The following is a 24,479-nucleotide window of genomic DNA, read 5'->3' on the forward strand; positions in this document are numbered from 1 at the left end:
GATTTGAGCCCTTGCTAACATTTTCTAATGTTGAGATTTCAGATAATGTCAGACCCGTGAAAGGTAAGTTATTTTAAATTCCTTAACTCAAGATAGGTTATGAAACAAGCAAAATCCAAATTCAAAACAAGGCAATGCAAGACAAAAAAAGGATTATGAAGACACAGACATACAGAATCAAAAGGAAATAAGTTGCTGATGACTTAGATCAGGTTTAAGGGAATGTCTTGCTTTGGATGGTTCAGCTAACAAGCTGACAGGCTCTTCACAATCTTCCCAGTGAGGATTTCTCACATGACTTGTAATTAGAGAAGGGATTCAGCATCTGAAAAAGAAGGGCGGTTAAAATGGTGATCAAAACCCTGGGTAGGTATTCTCTGTAGATCAATCCTTACTTTTCATAAAGACCTGCTACGTGGCTACCAGGCTTCCATAGAATCACAGAATCAAAGAATGTTTTGGGTGGGAAGAGAACCTTGAAGATCACCTAATTCCAATCTCCCTGCTCTGGGTAGGGATACCTTCAAATGGACCAGGTTGCTCAAAGCCCTACACAACCTCACTTTGAAGATTTCCAGTGATGGGGTATCCACAACTTCCCTGGGCAGCCTGTTTCAGTGCCTCACCGCCCTTAAAGGATTTTTTTCCTAATATCTAAAATAAACCTAGTCTTTTTCCATATAAACCCATTTCCCCTTGTCCTGTCACTATCTTTCCTTGAAAACAGTCTTGCTCTATCTTTCCACTGAGTTCCCTTCAGGAACTAGAAGGCCCCAAATGAGGTCACCTTCTCTCCAGTGCCATAGGAGACACTCTGCTACACAAATTTGATATGAAAATGTACTAATTAAAATCAGGAAGGTGGGAGTGATGTACTCTCTGAATCCTCCAGGCCCCAAGAAAAGATAATTTCAGATTTTGTCCCTTCATTCCTCAGATCTTGACAGGTTTATGAGAAGGTCATGTTCCCTCTGTGCCCTGTAAGTGCTCCTTACAGATTAATGGTGGAAGGACTGGTGTGGTGTCCAGAGCACCACTGCAGCTCCATGTGAGCCCAGGCTGAGCTGAGCACACCAGAATTTAGAGACCTGTGTTAAACTCAGATCATTAACAGATGAAAACTCCCTGATTCCCAGACCATCCAAACAAAATTCATATGATCAGAAGCACAATATAAATCCAAAGCATAGTACACATCTACTGATCTAGACCTGGTGAGTGTTTTCCACAGCATTAGGCTCTTACCTGTCCAAAGTGAAAGAGAGATCCCTATGCAGGAAAGAGATATAAAATACCAATGAGAGAGTAACAGCAAAATTTTTCTCTCCTGTTGAAGGTGTCAGTTTGCCTCCCCAGTTTACCAGCCATTGCCCTTCACCCCAGAAAAAGAAGTTGCAATTAAGACAACTTTGCCTGCTGTGTTTGTCCAAACCTCTTCTGAAGTGATGATACTGCACTCCTCTACCCAACTAGCCTGAACAAACTGACCTTTAAAATGAATGAACCGTTTTATCCTTGACCTCCTGGGAGGGATTAGACATGACAGTCATATTTAATAGGAAGAAGCTTAATAGGTTTATTCCTGTAATACAGAGATCTCTGCTAATTTCAATGTAGTTTCCCAAAGAGAGTACATAGACACAAATTGAACAATCCCAGTGGTATAATCAGAGATACAAAAGTACAGAATTTAGCTTAAAACTCCCCTACAAAGGCTGACTCTTGAGAACCTTTGACAACCCTGCTGCTCCCACCTGATCTCTCAGGGTAGAAGGTTCCTGGACTCTCGGTTCTGGCACACAGTGAAAACCCAGTTAGGGGAGTTTATTTAAGTGAGATTAGCACTAATTAATCAATTTAAACATGAAATTGAGATGGGGTGAGTGTTTTAATAGATGTCTGTAAGACAACAAAAACCAGATGTGTTTTCCTCAAATCTTTCCCCCACACAATGTGCACCAACCTCTCTTTTATATGTTTTTATATATGTATAAAAGGTCTTGATTTAGGTAGACCATAGCATAATGAAATCATGTTACAATAATATACATTCTGAGAACTCAAAGCTAATGAGGAATGACATTTCTAACATAGGCAACCTGGTTATCCTTTAAGGAAATGGCAGAATGCCATTTTTTATGCAGCAGTTTTCTGCCTGTCCTCAGTGATATTGCTACTAGCGGGAAACAGGGTCTTCTAAACAATTCCCCAATTCTTCCAAATACTCTTTTCTATTAATCCTCATGATAGCTGTATTTTTTAAATTTAAAAAAATTGTCTCAGCATGCAACTAAGAAGTCTGACCACTGTGTCTGTCAATAAAGTATCCAACTGCCTGGTTGGAATACCTGAGTAAGGAACACTATTGCCAGACAGATTTTAGTCTTCCTCAGCCAAAGGAGAGGAAATATTCTGGATTTATAGAAGTACAAATCTAATTAAAACCAGGCCCTACCTTTTATTCATACTCCATTTATTCTCCACAGTTGCTCCACATCTGTGCTGGGCTCTACCTACCATCATTTCAAGACTGTAAATTACCAAGTAGCAAGCAATTTGTGCTGCTAAGTTTATGTGCAATGTTACTTCCAGAGTTTTATTGTAACTTAAGAAACAAAAACTACTGTACTAAGGAGAATGGCAGGGAAGAAACCTTCACAGATAGAGACACATCAGGCTGAATTATAGCAGTTACCCAACAGTGATGTCTGCTGAGTTGTAACAGACAATAATACAAGTGTACCAAAAAGGAGACCATTAAAATGAGATCCTTCTCATAAAGTGCTGTTCTTCACAGTCTGCCTTTCTGCCTTGAAAATGTCACATTTGTTAACTAGATGTAGAAACCATGTAACACTCAGTTGTGAAAGCAATAATGAAAACAATGACATTTGTTGGAACCCTGGGTTTAGAAAATTTAGGTTTCTGGGATATATGTAACAATATGGAGGATTTGGGGTGTGGATTTGTTCTTCTTCTTTTCTTCTTCTTCTTCTTCACAAATCTGAGTGCTCTGGTATTGGGTCAAAAAACCCGCAGTGTGGATCATGAATAGTTAGTTATTGGATTATAAGAAAAAATAAATTACTTGGCATTCCATAATTGGGTGATTTGGACCTTAAAAGAGCTTGGAAGTTAGAACTCGGAGCCATTTTCCGCCTTGTTAACTAAGAAGCACATCCCATGCAGCTGTACCATAGATAAGAAAATAATAAACATCTAAGTCCGAAGAACAACCTAGCATCCTCTGCCTTTTAATCCAAACTCTGAGTAAAAGAACTCGCGAAACAAAAGTAAAGAAGAAAAGAAAAACGAAAAAAGAGAAAATTAACAGCATTAGTTGATAATGTCCAGATCATTTTATGGAGGAAAAAGCTCAGGTAAAATGCAATGATTCCAGGAAGAATTTCATCTGGAGTTAGATATTCACTATAATTGAAGGCTCAGTGAATAAGTAGATGTATTTCTTCCAGTTATCACCTGGGGTGTAACCACAACTCAAAGACTGGTCAGAAGAGTTGCCTTGCCCAGATGTTGCCATCCACTTTTCAGGATCCATTGTTCTCCACCTGACAATAAAAACAGGCCTCTCATATTGCTGCTGTAGTTTTGTCCTGGAAGTTTTCATGACCGGGTGAACTGAACATGTAACCTCGGGGTGACTTTAAACCATCATGGTTTAAATATTGTTTCAACACAGCAACATCAACCTGATATAATGGACTATCCTGCCTCCAGCCCCAGCCCCTTACTCACCAGTCTGACAGAGTCTCTTCCTGAATCTGGACACAAAGCACTAAATGTCTGCACCCAAGCTATAAAAAAGAGAAGATAAGATATACCTGACCAAGGTACATTGGACTTGTCTACTTCCAGAAAACACATTAACAATCCCCAGCCACTTCTTCATCCTCTGGTCAGAGCACACATGCATTTTCTGCTTTGGTCAGGATCATTAAGGCCATCTCTATATTCTTTTTCTCCTGCTTCTTCCTCCCAAATTCTTTGTAAACTTCTGTCCAATTAGAATACAAAAATACACAGAATGGCATATGAATTCTTTTTTTTAAAGGAAGCAACACCCTAAAACATCAGCCACTTTTCTCTGCACAGTTGCTATGCGAACATCAAAACATCTTTCCCAAGTCTATTCTCCTGGCCAAGGCACCACATTCAGTGACATGCACCATTTGTTTGTTAAAACTCATCAGTGCTAAGCACATTTTATAATATTAATAAAGCCATTTTATACTTTTATAATTGTGGCAGGGCATATCACCCCTCTCCCCACCACGGGTGGCCGGTGCAGATAGGAGAGATAAGTCAGGTGGGCAAGGCCCAGTGGGTATCGTCTCCTGGCAGAAAAAGGTCTGCCAGCTTAACAGATGTGGGAAGAGATAAAAAAACCATAGGTGACCAAAAGGCCTGTTTTCACACTATGAAAGTACTACAGTTTATCACAGAGGCAGAAGTCTCTTACACACACCTTGGGAACATGAGAGACAATTTCTTCCTGAAGTTTGGACACAACTTCGGAGTTACTTTTCTGGAAATTGAGGGAAAGGATTTTGATGTGTGCCCCTTCAACAATTTGGTGGTAAGAAACATTGGATCCTAAGTTATACTATTTCTTAGCTGGCTGTAAATTTAATGGTACCTTTAATAATATTCCCTTTTGTCTTGTTCCTGTGTAGTAATAATCCACTTTAAGTCTCACGTCTGTTAGTTTTGTGTCTATTAAATAAATAATTCATTCTATAATAGACCAAATCAGCCATTATTAAAGAACTTACAAATGAGAGTGGGCCTTGGGGTGCTGGCCACCTCAATAACACGACTGCCTGCTGCCAGAAGCTTGAGCAAGAGGCAGGGACTTATTTAAACCCACATCATCCATTCATAACAATAATTTCAATAATAATTTAATTTACGTTTTATAATTTTATAATTTTAATAAATGACAAGTGGTTGAGTGATGTGGCAAAAGGTGAGAGAATCTGGATGGAAGAGAGGAAAAAAATAAAGAGAAGCTGTATCTTCTGCTACTGTTTTGCCTCCTCAGTACATAGCACGGCTCATGAATATGATTCCCTCTAAATTCCAGCTGTCACAGAGCCGTCAGTGTCTTCATGCTGAATAAGAATTTCTTGCTAAACCACTCACTTATCTCAACTCTATGTAATGCTCATGTCGCTAAATGACTGCATAAAATGGTGTCTTTAATACTTGTGAATTGTGCTACATGTGGAGCAGTATTCCCACAGAGATCTGAAATTTGCTACCTTAGCAACAAAATCATGTTAATTTAATATGTGTGTGTGTGTTTACCTTCACTTATTTCTTCAGATGTTCTACAGGAATGAAAATATACTGAGAGATATTCCCAGTTCCTAAATCTGGGATTTTAGGTTATGCTAGAGTCAGGGTAGTGAATAATATCATGACCAGGTCACACTGGTATTCATCCCCAGCTCACCCAAGCAGAGTCCTCTCAAACTGAGATGACCACAGGTTGACATCATTCCCAGCCAGTCTGAATGGGATTTTTCCTTCATTGAGATTTCTAGATTATTTCTTTCTCAGGGAAGGGCAGTTCTGTTCTGGATCAATTTGCGACAATCTGTACTGTTCAGCTGTCCACAAAATACACTAAAATGACACTTCCAGCTGTACTGTATTCCAGAACTTATAAAATTAATTTAATTTTAAAAGTACATAAATTAACAATTTTATTTTGGTCTTAGATTAAGAGTAAATGAAACATATTAAGGGCTTAATATCTTCCACAGCACCTATGGGGTGTCTGGGAGTTATTCAACACAACAGTATAGTTCAGCCTACAGACTATCTAAGGGTTCCTTGTAGAGGAGAAATCCTCTTACATATCAATTTCTTAAGAGGTATTGTAAATCAGAACTAACCCTGAATTTTAAGACAAGGAATAATAAAACATATTTTATCCGAAATTTAAATGTTTCAAACAAATCAACATATTATAAAGAATATTGGGGTTTTTTTTGCCAACCCTGGTCAAAGCAAACTATTCCTTTTGTATCCTGTGTTTTTCAGAAATAATTTGGTATATTACCTTTTAATGTAAAAATGTACCAGGACAATCAGTACCTCAATAAGCGTCTGTTATCACTGAGAGAGGAGATGTGAAACTGAAAGTAGCAGGAACATGTTGTCACCTGCAGCCCCAAGAAAAATCCAAATATATCAGAGATCAGAGAATATTCTGAGTTGGAAGGGACCCACAAGAATCATCAAACACCACTCCACAAATTATAGAAATGAGACAAACAGGACCATTAGGTTTGCTCTGTTGGCTTTTTTGTAAATGGCATTTTCAGCCTCGGCCCCACCTACACCCATGGTGTTATTTTCCCTGAGTTAGCAGAGTGATTCCACCTAGCACATGTTCATGTGGTATCACAACTCTGCTGGGAATCAGCATCATACACAATTGATATTGGGTGATTAATTTTTTTTTACTTCTAAGAGGTGCTTCATATTCTTTGGGGACAGATTGTTTTATTGGTTTCAGGCAGCAGTGAAAAGAGAGAAATGCAGTACTTTGATGTGTGCAAGGAATGAGATAAATCCAGAGCACAGGAAAAGGCAGCAATGCTCCAGTGATGTCTCCAAGCCATTTAATTAAATTTTGCACTGTCTTGTAATCACACATTTCTGGCGGTGACCTGAAGCATCGGAAACAATGGAGCAGAATTTAGTGCTCTGTCTATTTGTTTCCATTTTTAAGAGAGAACCAAAAGGGTGTCAGTATGGACAAACAAGAGGAATGTGGACTTTTGGCGTGACCTAACTGGCACAGAAAGAAGAGAGGCTCAGGCAGGACTCTATGAGTCTGTTAATATCAGCTGAAAACAGCAAGGCTGCATCATGCTTCCTAACTCACTTAAACAGGGCAGACAGGGAAAAAGGAAGTACCACTGCTTAGCAACAGCATTTCAGTCCATTACAGATGGATTGTGCCACTCAGCAGAACCATGATCCCTTCCACCCCACTGCAGGCAGGGAGGCAAACACACATCAACAAGAAAATGCATAAACTCTAGTCAAGCTTTCATGAGGCTGAATACTAAAGCAATGCCTCAAAAGTTGATCCTCGTCCCTTCTTTTTCAAAGATGTGAGAAGGTGATTGGATTTTTGCCAGTTGGTTTGTCAGGGCCTGTTTGGGCTGGGGAGAAAGTTTGCTTGTGTTATTAACAATTAGGAGAGCTGAAGAAAAAATTAAGTAAAATCCTGCTCTCTAAAGCAGTTGGGGGCACAGCAGGGATGTACACAACTGGAGTTTCTTACTCCATCTTGCAGAAGGGAAAGCACCGGTATCAGAAGGAGCAGAGCAGACTTACAGCGGTTGCTTACCTCTAAGATCGTGAGCACAGGTTCCTTCCTTTTCTGGGGTGCATAAGCCAAACACACAGTTCCCCCCTCTACATCTGCTGGCGCCATAAACTGTCCCAGAAATCCATATTGTCACTTTGATTAAGGGCGACAAAATCAGCAAAATGCAGAGCAAAGTGGATGCTCTGTTTCTGCTCCAACCAGAAAGAGTAGCATCAGCAAGTTCTTAACGCCCCATTGACTCCTGCATGATGGTAATACAGATGGTACAGTGAAAAACCAGCAGTGAGAAGAGCTACATAAAACCTAGAATTTTAGGATCATTCTGCAGAGTTCCATCCTGTTGAAACACATCTGTTCAGCTATAGAGACAAGATGTGCTAGCTGCAGATTGATCGAAAAGAGTCTGAAGAAGGGATGTTACCGCCTGCAGTAGCACGAGAGGGGGGTTAAAACAAACAACACAAACCAGCAGTTAGGTTTTGACTTTGGACTAACTTTGATTCACATTAAAAGGAGTAAAGCAGAACAAATAGCCTAAACTGCTCAGTGAAGTACGTCAGAAAGCAAGTCCAGCCATAAAGCACCAGTCTACTCAGGGATTATATAGGGTTCTATCAAGTTGGTTTAATACCTATCTGTATTCTGCAACAATTTTCTCTATAAAAAAAGGAGTTTAAAAGAGTTTGTTTGCCTCACAAAGATTTACTAATGAGCCATATCCTGCTGTTTATTTGTATGCTGCATTTCTTTAAAAAATTCACAGATATTTAACCTGGAACTGTGGCATGTTTAGGGCTCTGAAAGTTATATTAGGAAAGGAACATAATGATGAATATCTCTCCTTCCAGAAGGAAGAATATGAGACTACAGATGGGACTGGCAAACAGCAGCACCTAGATACTTCAGCCGCTGATAACTGCAAACAAATATTGCAGACCTCTGCATTCTATATATGGGGAGAATCATGTCTGCATCTCTGATCAGCAGGGCCCTTTGCAGTCCTGCCCTGTAACTCCTGTGCTGCCTGCAGAGCTGGGCAGATCTGGGGACAATTCATGGGAATATCCAGGTAATGCAACCAGGCACAGCCCAGAGTTCAAACGCTTTAAAAAGCCAAAGGCAAGGGGAACCTCGAGCCCTTTCAATGGTGCAGCCCTGTTGCTCTGTTGGGATTTGTCTTAAGGTTTTTGAAGAAAAGAAATGCTAGAGAAGAAAATGAAAGGCTTAAATAAAATTTTATAGCAACAAAAGGAAAATCCTACTAAGCAAACAAAAAAGTGAAATCTCTTATCTCCTATCACAGACTAAAAATCAGTTAGAAGCTGTAAAAAACAGTAAGAAAAAGGCACTGGTTCCCATCCCAGAAGAAAGGTTTTAAAAGTAAATTAATCCAATTTAATGGGTTTATTAAGAATCAAGATAAAGGGAAAAAATTAAATGGAAAATTTGTCCTCAGCTGAAAATCATTTAGCACAATGAGGACCAAAGAAGGCAACAGAAGGGCTCCTTCCTCAGCCCAAAACAACAAATTTAATGCACAGAAAAAGCCCAGTAATCTATACGGAGAGGAACAATGTAAAGTCCTAGGATGAGTCCAAACAGACTAACATGGTCTCAAGAACACCACAGCATCCTTGTGAAGAGTCAGTGAACCACATCATTAACAGGTATTGGATGATGTGGGTAATATATACCTGTAAGCACACACCTATGGATAACATACACCTTTATTATGACATTATTTAAGCCCTTCATACAGCTTCATTCATAATCATGTGTCCAGTTCTAATCACTTATTGTTTAAAATATTCCAGTGGAAGTGGTGGAAAATATATAGAAATGGCCCCTATAGAAGACATTAAAAAGACACTTGTCAGAGAGAAGCAATAAACATTACAGACAGTGAAAAGGGAATCAGATACTTCCAAGTTTTAAAGCAGATACTCATATCTCCTACTAATTTTCTAAAAAGTAACTGAAAATGTAGTTAATCTGGAAAATTGAAAGAAATTTATTTTAAAATCAGACTAATCCTATGCAGATCACTACCACAACTCAAAAAAAGCAGTTGGATTTATAGAACAAAGACAGCAGTGGCCTAGTTAAGATTAGAAACAACAAACAAACAAACTAAACAAAGTTTCAGATATGCAGAGAAGTGCATCATTTAAGACTGGGGAAAAAAACACTTTACGTATTTAATTAGAATTTGGCCAGACAGGATTTCTAGTGCCTTCCTCTAAAGAATCTGACTGCTTTGACAATGCAAGAGCAGAGTGACAGGTTTCCCCTGGAGTGATGTCTGCTCTTTCTGCCTGTGCTCCTAAACTGGGTAATTGGGAATTGACATAAAATTCTTTGACTTTAATGATGAAGAAAAATATTACATATTCTACTGGATCTTCTTAGATAATAATTAAGTTAAGGTTTTGGGAAAGCTTTTTTCTACTCGATTTTTATTCCCTGCTGTTTCCAGAACAATAATAAACATACTGATCCTGCACTTGACAGTGCCCTGCCCCTTAAAAATGTTCCCTGCCACAGAGCAGTACAAAAGAAGGGCAACTCAGTTCCCTCACAGCCCCATATATTGCATAGGAAAAATGTATGTTCACTAGGATTTTTTCACAGTCATCCATTTCAAAGATACCAGAACACAGATGCTCATTTATTGACTATAATAACCTTCAGGATATTTCTTAGCATTCTAATTTAACAGCTAGCTGAATTTCCATTTTTAAAAATGTTTTTAAGAACACACTCTCATTTTCTTACAAAAAATGCAAGTGAAAGGGTGAAAATCATATAGGTAATTCCAGAAGAAAAAAAAAAATTATATGTACTTATATATATAAGGAAAGAAATGCTTTTAGTTGCTAGGTGACAACATTTTTACCTGTTCTGTCAGAGTATTTGCAAAATACTTACAGCCAAGAACATTAATGTCAGCTTTTCATCAGTTCTATAGCAGGTGAAGATATTCACAAAGACGTAAAATCATGCTTGAGAAGCAATCCAGTGTTGCAAGTACCAGCTAAATAATGTAGGACAACCTATTAAAGTTAGAAATGTAAATGGAATATTATGGAAGGAGATTAAATTGATTAACATCTCATGCATATTGTGGGAGAATAACCAAGAGGAAAGATAAAACTGCTCGATAGTTAGTCTTCATGCTCACAGGTGAGGTGCTCTGAGTTTTCAGCCTGAGGTGAGAGCAGAGGATACAATTTTAGCCTTCACACTCAAGTTAAACATCATGAAGTTGGATGCTAGCAGCTCTCCAGAGCAGCATCAGGTAAAACACAGGGCAGACTTTTAGGAACTACATCACCTGAAACAAAAAAGCAATTGGAAGAATTCTGGAAAAGAGCAGAGAATTGGTACCATGGATACCAAGAGAGTTTTATGCAAACAATTAAAATCATTATATATACCTTGATTAAGGGATTACCGAAGCAAGACACAGTGAAATGTCAACATATTAAAGCAGAGAGATGTACAGAAATCAAAATTTAATGACATTTTCTTCTTCCAGTGGATTATCTTAGCTCTGAAAGCAGAGTTTTGACACTTAAAAATCAACTAAAATGTTCACATTCTTTATTAATATACATAAAAATTAATATATGAAATTAATATTAAAACATTTTTTGCTTTGATGAATTATGTACATTCCCCTTAAAGTTATATTTGGTCTATCCATGCAGACCCAGAAAAGAGGGAACTGAAAAACAAGAGTAATTTTCATACCAAATGAGATGTGCTGTGACAATTACTCTCCAGACCTTAACCTCAATTTGTGACACCACTACCACTTTACTGAAAACTAACAGTACAGAGAACAAAGGCAGTGCCATCCTCAATCCTGGTAGGGATCAAACATTGTGACTGCCCTGACCTGCACAGAGCTCTGTGCCAGCCTGAGCCTTGAACCATTGCTGGCAGCTTTCTTGGCTCTTGTCCCTGCTTGCAGAGGAGAAATCACCAGTGGGGAGGCCACTCCCTGTAGCTTTCAAAATATAGATACTAGAGAGCATATATTGAATAATTACCCTTTTCAAATAATTTAGCACAATTATGGTGCTGTACTTCACCTCGCAGTAGCCGTTGCATACTTGGTGGCTACAGGAAAATAACTGGATTCTCTTGGCTCTCAAAGTGAGCACAAATGAGACAAATCATGTACCAGGAATTAAATCTCATTTAAAACAGTACAGTACATTAGTGCCTGATTGCTTTCTTAATCACTTTTGTTCTGTACAGAGCATCTTCCTTAATCATTCTTTTACCCTATACGTAACACCCCCCATATAATTATACTGCTTTTACATTATATTATTTTGGATTAAGGAAGCACCTCCTCTGCTTTTAGTGACAATTATTCCACTCTGTGAAAGAAATTGGTTACTTTTTCCAGCAACAGAGCTGATGTCCATTGTGATATCTGAAATATTGCTTGATTAGTTAAAAGGTGATCATTTTCAGAAATCACTATGTGATAATTATCTACCTATTCTGGTATCATGCTTTTACTGAATTTGTCTCCATATGTGAGGTCTAAGGATGCCTTGTTAGGCTTTCAGGCTAAATCTCAATAAAATAATGGAAACTACGCCAAATTTTTTTGCCTAACACAAAACTCAGATCTCTTTATCTTCACTGTCACTTGCCACCTCTGAAAATGGCTCCCAATTACATGTTTCTTTCACCATAATTGAATGCAATTTTTTAACTCCGTAACTCTCTTAGTGCTCACCAAATCTTATCTGTCTGTGGCTACATGGTGTGGTTTGATGGTCCTGCTGTGGTTGCAAGTGGACATATACATTCTGAAAACAATTAGCAAAGTGGCAATAAAAAGAAAGGTGTCTGGCAGCATCAGCAATGAAATTAATAAATAAATAGGTGATGCCTAAGCTTCTCCTCCCTTTGGAGGATTTTAGTGTTGAAAAATCAGGAATACTTTAAAGTCTGTGTGCAGAGTATAACGTAGTGGAGGCTGCATTGCTACTGAGTGCAGTACTCTGCAGCTGGAGATCCTGCTCTCTCTGAGGAGGTTTTATAGACAAAAAAAATATACTTGTAAAAAGTATGCATTTACCACTTGCAGGAAAAATTGAAAGAAGTTTCGAATGGCAAACCATGAGGCCAAGTTCCCCATGGCTCATCAAAGCTCAACGTGTTCCATTCCGAAGCACAATGTCTTTGATCTTTCATGTAAATATCACAGAATCAGTATCTCCTCATTTCACTCTTTGAGTTGTGACTGCCAGGGATTTACAACTGGTGATAATTCATGGCTGGATAGAATTGGTCCAGAGCAAAACAAGCAGAGTAAGTACCATTTCTTCAAGGGAACAAATATTCAAATCAGCCTTTATGGTACCTCCAGATGGAAATACTTTTTCTTTGATGAGGAATATTAATACAACAGCAGTGGGCTTTTTAATTAATTAGTGGGTCATTAATCTGCTGATCTCTGCAGATAATGAAATCTTAGTATTCAAAGAACTGAGAAGTTATTTCAACAAACTTTAAATGCTGAACTAATCTCTTCAGTGATGAGTTCAAACTCAATGTGAGAAGAGACAGAGCTGTAACAGGAACTATTTGTTCCAACATCTGTATTGCTGTTCCAAGACTTGATAGTAAACAAATAAGCTCAGTAAAATCTCTTCATGTCTAAGCAATTATTTCAGCTTTTTTTTTTTATGAACTAAGCACTAAGTGCATCTGGCTGAGTCTGACAAACTAATCTTCAATTATTAAAATTCATAATTGAAACAGAAAATATTTTCATTAATTGCAAAACAAATGTAGAGAATATCAGCAAAATTCAAAGGGACAGGACTGGCTTTGTGTTTAAATTCTTAAAGAAAGAAAATGACTGATTTTTTAATATTTTTAGGTGCTTTTTATCTATAAGTTTATCCTTAAATACCTCTCCAATATTTTTCCATGCAAAGAAATTACGATGCCATTTATAACTTGTTCTTTTAAATTTACATGAGTAGGAATTTCAGGTTTATTATTCCTCCATGTGGAACATCCCCAATATTCTACTTCATATCTCAGGAGATCCTTACACTTTCCTCATCTTTTTCATGTTTTAACAATTTTTTTTTTGACTGCCCTCAAAGACAGCAATTTTCATATCCTCTGGGCAAAGCAGTGTTGCATATAATCCACTCTCATGCCTCATCTTAGCCCATTAGCTGCTCTGTCCCACTCTCAACCAGAAAATAATTTTCACAATTGTTGTCCCACACCTGAAAACATGCCTGGGTAAAAGCTCACCTTTTCCAAAACTGCAACAATCACAGTGCAATATTTATTCCTGGCCTGAAGCTGATTTCTTCTCCCTGAGTCAGTTGGCTCCCAATCTACCACTGCCCCGACCCTGCTGCAGCATTTAGGTCCCACTGTCACTGCTTCTGGTTTTGCACTTCTAACCCACCTCCTGGCCTGGAGCAGCAGAGCATCCACAGCTTTAATCTGAAGGAGGTGTCTGGACCCCAGTAACTCACCATTTGCTTCTATTTTATGGGGTGCTAAACCACACAGGCATCTCTAGAACAGGTCATTGAGCAGAAATCAGAGGGGGCAACTGACCTCATCACGTGCAATCTGGGTCTGCTTCCCAGTGAAATTGGAGTCGCTGAGCAAGCAGAAAACAGCAGCAAGGACCTCCTCTAGGTGAGCAGGAAGCCAAATTACTCAAAAGTGTAATTGAAACTGTCTCATGGTTTTCTTTCAGCTCTTTCAAAATCACAGGATGAGCAGAACAAATCTCTTGCCCAGTTTCATGTTTCTGACAGGAATCAACAGCAGAGGTTTAGAGAAAAAGAAATGAACAGGGACTAGCACTTTGAAGTTTTCTCCACAGCATACCCCCATCTTCTGTCAAAACGCAATTCAGAGACTTCCTAAACCAAAGTTTGTGTCTGCATCCTTATTTTTAATGATTCCTTTTTTTTTTTTATGAGCATATCTTTGAGACTTTTTTAGCTCTCAAGGTCCACGTCATGCGGTAGCAATGCGGTGCTTCTGCTGGGTAACAACTTTCTTTCTTGTATCTTCTAGAAACCATGTGTGATCATTTCAACTGCTGCCATACTGGTCTCATCCTGTAAGAAATAACAAACAGTTGTTCCTTACTCACTTTCTGTATGGTATCTCTGGTTTTATATTTCTTTCTGTTCAGCCTCCCTTTAGCAACTGTATGGTGGTTTTTATCATTTTCAACCTTCTTTGAATAAAACCAAAGAGACACAAAACATGAATATACAGTGAATTTAGAGTGACATAGTGATATTTTCTGATTTTTCCAATGAAGTCATCCCACTAATTGTTTAATACACCATCTGCCTTTTTTACCACTGCTGAACATTGAGTTGACATTTTTTTGAAGTATCCACAAAAATGCCAAGATATATTTCCAGAATGGTAACAGCTTATTTGCAGACCAATTTTCTTTGGTTTAGTTAGGGTTGATTCCCTCTCTTCCCGCCTTTCTCCCATTACCTTGCACAAATCTACAGTGAATTTCATCTGCAAGTGTATTACAGATCTTTCAGCCTCATTAGATTCTCTTGCAAGTTGGCTCCTCAGAGCCAACTTTTGTGTTTACAAACCAAAATAGTTTCATACTGCCTGTAGACACTTCCCTTGCTCTCGTTGCTTTGCCAGATTCTTTGTGAATTTTTATCCTAGCCTAAAAGTTCTAGATAAGCTTCAGAATTATATCCTTGTAATTCTGAGCTTTCCTCCAGCTATATCAGCATGGGGGACATCAGAAATATAGTAAATAAGAAGATTTGGAAGGAAAAGCAGTGAACAGGCCTGTTGTGTCTGAGACTGCTTTTATCTGAGATTATATTTGAGACTTTTTACAAATAAAATGTACCTGGTTTCTCTTCTCTCTTTGCAAGTGGTGATCCCAAGTATACCTAGCTAAAGTCTAAACTGTTGATAAAGTGGGAACTGAGAGGGAAAAAAGTGTATCTAGTTATAGGAAATTCACTGGCACCACAGAGCCAGCTCCATCCCAACCAAAATCTGAGATTAAAGACAAGGGGAAAGAATCTGGAATTGGCTGCAGAAAACAGTTTAGTCATCTGAGGCATTCTGGCCCAATGACTCCTTTTGTTATCTAATGAAAATGTTGCCATGTGAGTGTTTAATTAAGATTAGAAAACAACTTCACTCTTTTATAGCTCCAGGTACATTGCTCAGCATGCAACAACACTCCTGTGAAAGTAAAGGATTTTTTCCTTGTTTTCTCTGGCACCTTACTTTTTCTGCTGCCTGAACTTCGTTCTGTCTGTGCAGCCATTCTATAAAGCACACCTTATTTAAATAGGATTGATTCCCTTGCTCTTCTGGATACCCACTTCATTTAATACAGAATATTTAAATGCTTCAACAAAAGAAACAATGATCACTGGTACATCTCATTTTTTTCTTGTCCCTTCAAAGCAACATTCCTTTTTTGTGTGTTTTCCCCTTGAAGACATTTCTGTAGCATTGAGTACCATAATCTGCCAGAATTTCATGAGCCATAATGAGATCTCATAGTATCATCCTGGGAGATGCTGTAGATTTCAGACTGCCTCACCAACCAATCCCTTTCAAGCTCCTTCCAAAATGAACAAGACAGTGTAAAATAAGGTAATTAGATAACACTGATTCAGTATTATGTTGCATGTTGTAAAAAAATAGGAGAGAAAATCTATGACATTCAGCTCTTTGGTGTTCTGCAGTGAAGTGCATAATATTTGCAATGCATAAGGTTGGTACTCTTATATCTCAATACACACCTCTGGAAATTTTTCAGTTTCCACAAGGAAGAGCAGATATTCACATTAAAATCCATTAATTTAATCCACCAAAGGCCATAAAAATTCAGAGGATGCTGAACCATTCCTTACCTAAGCATTTACAGAAATCTTGTAATTGAGAAATACTTACATTTCACTGAAAAGCTCAATCATGCCAGAGGAGCTTTCAACTGCTGATGTACCAATGTTATTTGGAATATTCATTTTATGGTTAAAAATGAATTTGACTTAAGGTAAGGGAAAAATGCTTGGCTCTAGTGTGAGTTTACAGGTGATCTATATAAACTTGAGAGCAAGTCACTACAAATAACATCTTACTCACATGGCCCATTTCTGAGTAATTCCTTCCTTGACCTTGTATTTGGATACATTTGTCAGTAAAGATACCAGTTGTTAGTGTCTCTATTTATGAATGCAAGTCTAACAGTATAGATCATACAGGTTTCCCAGTGTTTCAGTGCCTATTCCTGGCTCAAAAATGAACAAGAAAACAGACCATCTTATTTCCTTTTATTTTCTGCCTTTTAAATCATATTCCCTGCCTACTTTTTCTGGCACTTCCTCCCCTCATATAAAAGGCTCAAATCATACTGTTACAGCCTATAGCTCTTTCTCAGGGCTCAAGCAAATATGTTACCTGTGAAGGGCCTAGTTTTATTAATGCAAATAATAGTGCAGATTCACTGCAGGTAACATGGTACAAATAACCATAAAAGATGCAGAAAAGGCCTGCTCCAAACCTTGAATCCACCTGAGCAGTAGTCTGGGTCAGATGCACTAATACAATCAAATCTTTGCTCCTTTTTCTTGGGTACTCTCTCCCTGTATTATCTGTTTCTAACCATGTGCAAGTTCCTTAACTCTCCCACTCATCACTGCTTACAGAGGTATTTGCTGCTTCTCTGAGAACTTTCCTACTGAGAGTATTTGTCAGGTAAGAGATCTCCCCTGCTTCAATCACATAGGAACCTTCTGGCTGAGTGTGGGAGGCAAAAGTCTCGCTGCTTACAGATGGCAGGAGAGAAAAAATACACATCCCCTCCTGCCCTACCTCTGCAGCGACTCTGAGAGTCCCAGGAACCCTCAGCTAGAGACTGCCTTAGCAACCACGTGTTAGTGGAGACAACCTCCATCTGTTTAGCCTTCCTGTAAATATAACTGAGATCTTGTCAAGTCTATCAGTTGAAGCAAAATGGGAATTCTTTCCCTGTACTTATTTTCTAAGAAGCATTTTCTCTTTGCCTAACTTCACAGGACTCCACAGACAGACTGGACATTAGCTTGTTATCAGCCCATGAAAGATAGGCTAGAAAGGTGTCACTTTGTAGGTGTCACCCCAAAAGAGATTCCTGCCGAAGCAGAGCAGGCTATTTCCCTGCTGAATAAGCTACAGGAAAGAAGGATTGCCTTTGATACAAGCAAGGAAAGAGACAGCTCAGCCATCCAGGGGTGTGTCTGCATACACATGTACAACCTCACAGAAAACAAAAGGGTGGGATTTTGGTAACACCTGTAGAAGGGTCAATTCCTTTTCTCCGATTCCTTTCCTTCACCAAAGTCAAAGATGTCTCTCTTGTGAGGACTGCTTATCTTTGCTACTGAGGGACACTGTGAGTATGCTCACCAGGTTTTCTGGTGTGGTTTGAAAAGTATGATACTGCATTTCTTGAATATTTGGAAGAGGCCAAATAATAAAGATGAATTCAGAAAGGAAACAGCTGATGGCTTACTGGCTGCTCAGCATCTGATTTCATCAACTCAAAAATATCCTCATTTGATATGTGTGCAGGGACATTCTACAAATACTCATTTGAATTCAAGACTCTTACCTCACTTCTTCTTTCCTTTAGCACCTCAATCTTTCTCCACATTAAAAGACATCTAATTATTTGACTTGCTATAAAAATTGTCCTAATTACAATTTTCAAAAATTAAGAGCTCACAGAATACCTTTGACATTAAACCTTTATTCATTTGAAAGGATATCTCTAGGTTTAGGAGTTTGGGGGAGGCTATTCTTTTGTTTGTAAATTGCTCAAATAATGACATAAAACCCTAAAGGATACTATTCATGCACACTAACAAATTGCATTTTTCCTGTCTCTGTAAAGACAACAGGGTAAAATCCCTGAAATTGCTCTAAAGTCCAGAGAACAGAGGAACACTGATCCTTATGATCACTAGAATACACAGTAATAACTCTCTTTAATTCAGTATTATAATTTTTATTTTAAAAATTGATCCCTGTCTAGACATGTACTAAATCTCTGAAGCAGTAGTTTGCAATGCATGACGGGTGAGTTGTACAGCTCAGCTTTAAGACTGGCCATTTTCCTGCTTTACTGAAATACTGTGAAATAGAGATATACACAGAGCAAACATGAAACAAGGTAGTAGCAGGAAAGAGTTCTGAATGTCTTATTGATTCCCTGATTTTTCTGATCCTTTTGTTATCCACTGTTGAGCAGTCTAGGCAAAGGTGCTTATAATTGTGGCATAATATCCATAATATTATAGATTTCTAAAGCTTATGCTGTAACTGCCAGTCTCTCCCTCTACCATCTGCAGGTGGGATATTTGGGGACATAAATAAACAATACAGTAGTTCCCTCTCTGGGGTTGAGCTCAGGTCTTCTGAGTCCAGCAAACAAACTCTAGTGACTCCAGTAAACACTGCATCCAGTTTGGGGTGCCTCACGAAGGAGCAGAGGTAGGGAAGAAGTCAACAGCAGCAGCAGAGACAATCAGGCAGTGCTGTTAGAGCAAGCCCAATACTGCCAGGCACTGCATTTTGTCAGAATTGCCAAACTGTCTTGGTAGGAGACAAAATAGATCAAAACTGCCTTCTCACAAATTTTGCTTTCTGAGGGTCAAATTGATTTACCTGCCCTTCAGCACAGTCCCTGCCCTCATAACCCTGTAATACATGTGTGAAAAAGTGTCGCTTTTTCCATGATCTGGAAATTAAATTACTACATAAGGGTCAATTCTATCTCTGTCAGACTTAATGTAATATTTAGAGGTCTCTCAAAGCCTTTCCACACTTGGGCACAGGCAATCTGTGAGGCTGAGTTTACTTAGACCTGGACTATAGAGTAAAAATTATGATAAATTTTCCCACGTTTTCATTTGTCTGGAAACCTGAGAGAAAATAAATATTTCAAAGAAAATCGGAATTTTTTTCTTGTACCTCATTAATAGCATTGTCTTAAGTTCAAGGCAGTTAAACCACATAAACCCACTGAAATAACTGAGATGATGCTGAGAGTCAAAAGTGGCATGTGAAACCTTTGCCCATGCCACTGATGTCTATATTGTACATAACTGACCTTGTGGAAGGCAGCGTGATGGAGAGAAGCTGATTTTTTTAGTGAAAACATAATTGAACTCAATATTTCTGTGAAAACCAAGCACTTTTGGTGAGAGAACCACAAAGATTTCATGAGTTTAGGACTACAATACATTTCTGTACAGTATATTTGTTCAAATTAGAAATCTCTTAGACCTCAGTTTGAGTTGATGGAGGGATTTTTCACTTACAGAAAGCATGCTTAGTTCAGTAGGTCTGTATCTGGATGATATTGTAGGGATCTCACTATTTATGCAATTTTTGTGTACAATTCAAACATTCTTGTGTGTACAAAAACTTATTAGGAAGACTGTGTATCCTTGAGGAGCCAATGTGTGTATTACCTCTAACTAGACATATTGAACAACACACTCCCAACCAGCTGTCAAAATCCTTCAGCTCCTTATGCCATTTTTAATCTAGTGGTTACCACCACAAAAGGCAGATTTCCCAGGAAAACACAGATCAGCTTCACCCACCTCAGAAAAAAATTGTAAAATTACTGAATAAGTCTAGGTGATTCAAGCTAATGCTGTTAGAAAGGCTAAGGAGGAGATTAAAAAATTTAATATACCAGGAAGAAGTGATAGGAGAGTGGGCCAGTCTGGGAACTTACACCACTTTGACTATCACTTATATGGAGCTGATGTAATTAATAGTCGAGAAGCTCATGCAGCCAGCTGGGCACTAAAGCAGGTTTTGAGGAAAGCAGTGTCCTTCACTGAACTGCAGGGCAGCAACCACCTGCTCAGGGGCAGCAGCAAAGACAGAGGGAACACTTTTATCTCAGGCCATTACAGCTACTTCTCTGCAGTCACTGTGCATTTTAATGATTGTTCTTTGACAAACAGCAATTAGTATGCTGAAGAGCTTGACAGACACCTAAAGAACTAGTATTTTTCTTATCTGTCTGAAGGAAAGGATGGAGTTAAGAGTGAGCTGAAATCTCCCAGACAAGATGGAGCAGTACAGGTGAAAAAGAGAGAATTTTAAAAGGCATCTAGGAATAGGAAAGGCATCATAGCAATAAACCTCTGAAAGGTGGGAAGGAAACTCTGTACAAGAAGAGAAAAGAAACTTTAGACGGGCTTTACCAAAGAAACAAAAAGGAAAGCAGAGGTCAGGAAAGATGGGTGTGCACGTGACCCAGGAGCAGCCTCCAACAGGTTCATAAACTCTACCCAAAAGGGGTTTTAATCAGTATGACAGCAGTGAAAGGAAAATAAATGTGTGCAGGCTTTTCTTTGTGCGAGCAAAGCAAGGGGTAGTGGTGCTTTCAAAACTGCCTGTTCCTCTTTTGGAAGCTCTGTATCTGTCACATTGGCTTTCCAACCTGCCTGGAATTGTGGATGAAAGGAGCTCAGATTAAAGACATCCGGGAGTGCTCTGTTAACAGTGACAAGGCTGTTACACTGGGGGCTCCACTCTGGCTCTTCTCTTGCCCTTACTCTCTCTGTGATTTTTTTATTTGCTCTTCCAATAGTCCAATGTGCACCTGGTTAGTGCTGGCTTAGGGCTTTCAGTTGTATTTCAGCGAAGTACAGAAATACTTTCCAAACCCCAGGAAACCCAGAGGACATCACATAAGAGCCTACATATGATGACTTTGTAGCAATTGAGAGTTACTTGGTCCTTAAAAGCCTTCCTGAAAAAATTCTTTCCTGCGAATTTTTTAAGCTTTTTCTCTTTAAAGATCTTTTCTACTGTTCCTGGAGACCTCTGTTTTCTCCAGACCATGAGAGAGATTCTGTCTTCTGCTACCTGCCTTGCAGCGAGGCACCTGGCACATGTGTTGCAAGCTAATGTGGTTTCACAAGTTACATGGTTTAGAAATCACACATGCTGATACTTTGAAAACTTTTAATTCAGCCAAAGCTACATAATAATTTGCAGTAAAAATATGTATTCTAAATTCCACATCTGTATTTGCAGTGCAGAGACTTTTGTCTGATTCCTGCAGTTACACAAGTACGTGCCCACATTTACCTGGGTGGATTGTCCTTTAGGGTGCACTTGCACCTGTCTTGTTTTAGTTCAGACCAGGAGGATGAATAAAATCTCCCAGGTGTCCCCATTTCCTCTGCTTTGGATCATGTGGTGGAGAGGTATTGAGAAGATTTAATCAGTATAACAGCAGTGAAAGGAAAATAAATGCGTGCAGACTTTTCTTTGTGCAAGCAAAGCAAGGGGCAGTGGTGGTTTCATGGGGGCCCAGCTGCCAAGCTAGTCCCAGCCACGCCTCTGTCTCTGTGCATGGACACTTTGCCACCCCTCACATCCTCCAGGGTGCCACACAAGGGTTTCACAATTCCAGTTTGAGTTTTGCTGGAATGAGTCTTGGAATGAGGTAGACACCACGAATAAGCTATGCTGGGATTTCCACCTTGTTTGTCCTGGTGAAGAGCAGATTTCAACTCCTGCTCTGGTTTTCTTGGTTCTCAAGATATCAGTATTGCTGTGCACAAATTCCCAGATCAGGAAAGAGAAATCCAGCATTTAAACACCTGCACTCTGTGCTTAGTTCCCTGTCACTTCCTATTCTGTGTCCGATTTGTCAGATCTGCCCCCAGCTCTGCATTTTCCTTTAGGGCTGATTTTGCAGCAAGCCTTACAATACTGTAAAAATATTGGCCCTGAAATATTAATGGGAGGAAAATAATTATGCAGCTAAAAAGCAGAACATACATGCAAGAGTAAAGTATTTCTGTAATTGACAACACTCATTATTCAGGAATTTTTTTAAAATTTACTTTCTGCAGTGGTAGATTTATTTTCATCCTTTATTGTTTGAACAGTAAATCTCTTCAAGATGCACATCCTATTAAATGTTAAAGTGCCAATCATCATGCAGAAGTTAACACAGAATTAATTAATAGTAAAGGAACAAGAATAAAATGTAGTCCTGGATACCACCATTTGTTTGAGAAAATAAAATTAGGATGAACAAACCAAACCAAAATTATTACTGATTTAGTTTCCCCCAAACAGCGACAGCCATAACCAGTGAATCTATAAGGTTCTCTAAGGAATGCAGCACTTTAACTCCCTTTTCTCCTAGCTTGTGACAGGTTATCAAATTCAGCTCTTTACACTGTTTAAACCCCAATAAATTCTTTGGACTTATGTGGGTTTCATGCTAGTATGAAATTCATTTAATAACCTAAAAGGCCTGCAGTGTATTTTTTTCTGACTCCACTTTTACTGCACTAAGTCTGAACATTATAATCAAAATCCTGTATCACAGTTTGCCTTTGAGCTGTTTGAAATGGAGAATGACTGAAAAGAGCCAGAGCATGGAGTGCCATGGAAGAACTAACCTGTGAGCAATTCAGGCATTATTTCTTTACAAGAAGGGCATTATGGAATCAATTACTTGGGGCATTCAGGCAGCAAGGCAGGCAAGTACCATAAATCAGCTCTGAAATATAAACTGGGACATTGGAAGTGGGAGTAATGATGGGGTTTGATCTAGCTGGTTGGGGATGTCATTTCTGTTTGGGATAAATAAATGTTCTGATCTGAAGGTGCACAGCAGCAACTGGGGAAGCAGAGAGAAGACCTGGGGTTGGCCAGAGGAGGAGAAAATGACAGTTCTACTCTATGTGTATTGTACTCATCTGTGAAAGAGTCCTATGTGAACACTGCCAGATAACTTTTTTACACATTTCTTTTGTAGGGGCAGTTTTATGTTTCCTTGCTCAGGAAATCTGGAAGGGGAGGTCTGGGGTCTTTTTTATTTGGGGTTTTTTTGTGGTTTTCTGTTTTCTTTTTATATTAAATTTGGAGGACATCATCTTTTGCCCTTTCAGTTCAGCAATTGAATCCCAGAGCATGGTACATTACCTTTCTGGCCATTTGGTCATGGTTGGATATAATTGTCATCTCAACCATTCAGCACCTCCTCAGATGAGTAATGAGTGGGTGTTAGGAAGAAACCAGGCTTTTTACTTCATGCAGAGCTGAGTCCAAAACTTCAATAAGTTGTTGTTCAGGGAAAGGCATGGGCACAGAAAGCAAATAAAATATAACTGAGAAACTACTTGAGGTGTGTTCAAACATTTGAGTGAGGAATTACAAGAGGAATGTATAAACATAGAAAAGACATGACAACATTTTTATGACGATATAAAAAGAACTCCAACTGTTAAATGTGAAATAACATATGGACATACAACAACTCCCTTCATTTCTCCAAATCCTAATGTTGTGTTTTAACCCCAGCCAGTAATGAAGCCACACAGCTCCTTGTTCCAGCTTCATGGGCTGGGGAGAAGAACCAGAAAAAATGTAAAACCCATGGTTTGAGATAAGAAAAGTTTAATAATAAAATTGTAATAAAATAAAATATTAATAATAATGATAATGATAAAAATGTAATGAAAAGGAAAACAACAAAGAAAGAGGAATAAACCCCAAGAAGAACAAGTGATGCACATGCCCTGGCCATGCTCCCTCATGGGTTCTCGTGCATCTCCCCACTGTCAGAGGATGGGAAGCCAAAAATTCCTTCCCTTAGAATCAACACTACTTATTTACACTCAAAACATCAGAGGGTTATCAACGTTATTGTCATACTGAACCCAAAACACAGCACTGTACCTGCTACTGGGAAGAAAATTAACTCTATCCCAGCTGAAAGCAGGACAACTAACCAAGCTCTTGCAACATTAGAAAAAAATTTTTTTAATATGTGTCTGCTTGCGCCATTGTTTTTTCAAAATGCGATATGCTTTTGATGTGTTTGCTTCAGGCTTAAACTCTAGGCCAGCCTAGGATCCAAAGCGGCATTCAAGCTCTACCCAGGAGCTGGTTCTTGACCATAATCATTGAAATCAAAAACACCAAGGAAGAAAACACAGGTCCTGTTGCTTTAGTAGTGTTGGATCATTCTTCTTAGCTTCCCACAACTTTGAAT

The 24,479-nt window shown here is 38.8% G+C and overlaps 1 long non-coding RNA gene across 1 annotated transcript in view; it reads right to left on the reverse strand.

The window, feature by feature from the left end:
• Window positions 1–11,083: 11,083 nt before the first annotated feature.
• LOC108445021 overlaps window positions 11,084–24,479 on the reverse strand; it is a 37,694-nt gene continuing 24,298 nt past the window's right edge. Inside the window, exon 3 of the long non-coding RNA XR_001859748.1 lies at window positions 11,084–14,502. This is a non-coding gene — a long non-coding RNA (uncharacterized LOC108445021). The remainder of the gene's footprint in view (window positions 14,503–24,479) is intronic.

The sequence above is a fragment of the Corvus brachyrhynchos genome, unplaced genomic scaffold (assembly GCF_000691975.1).
Source record: "Corvus brachyrhynchos isolate BGI_N302 unplaced genomic scaffold, ASM69197v1 scaffold80, whole genome shotgun sequence".
Classification (NCBI taxonomy): Eukaryota; Metazoa; Chordata; class Aves; order Passeriformes; family Corvidae; genus Corvus; species Corvus brachyrhynchos.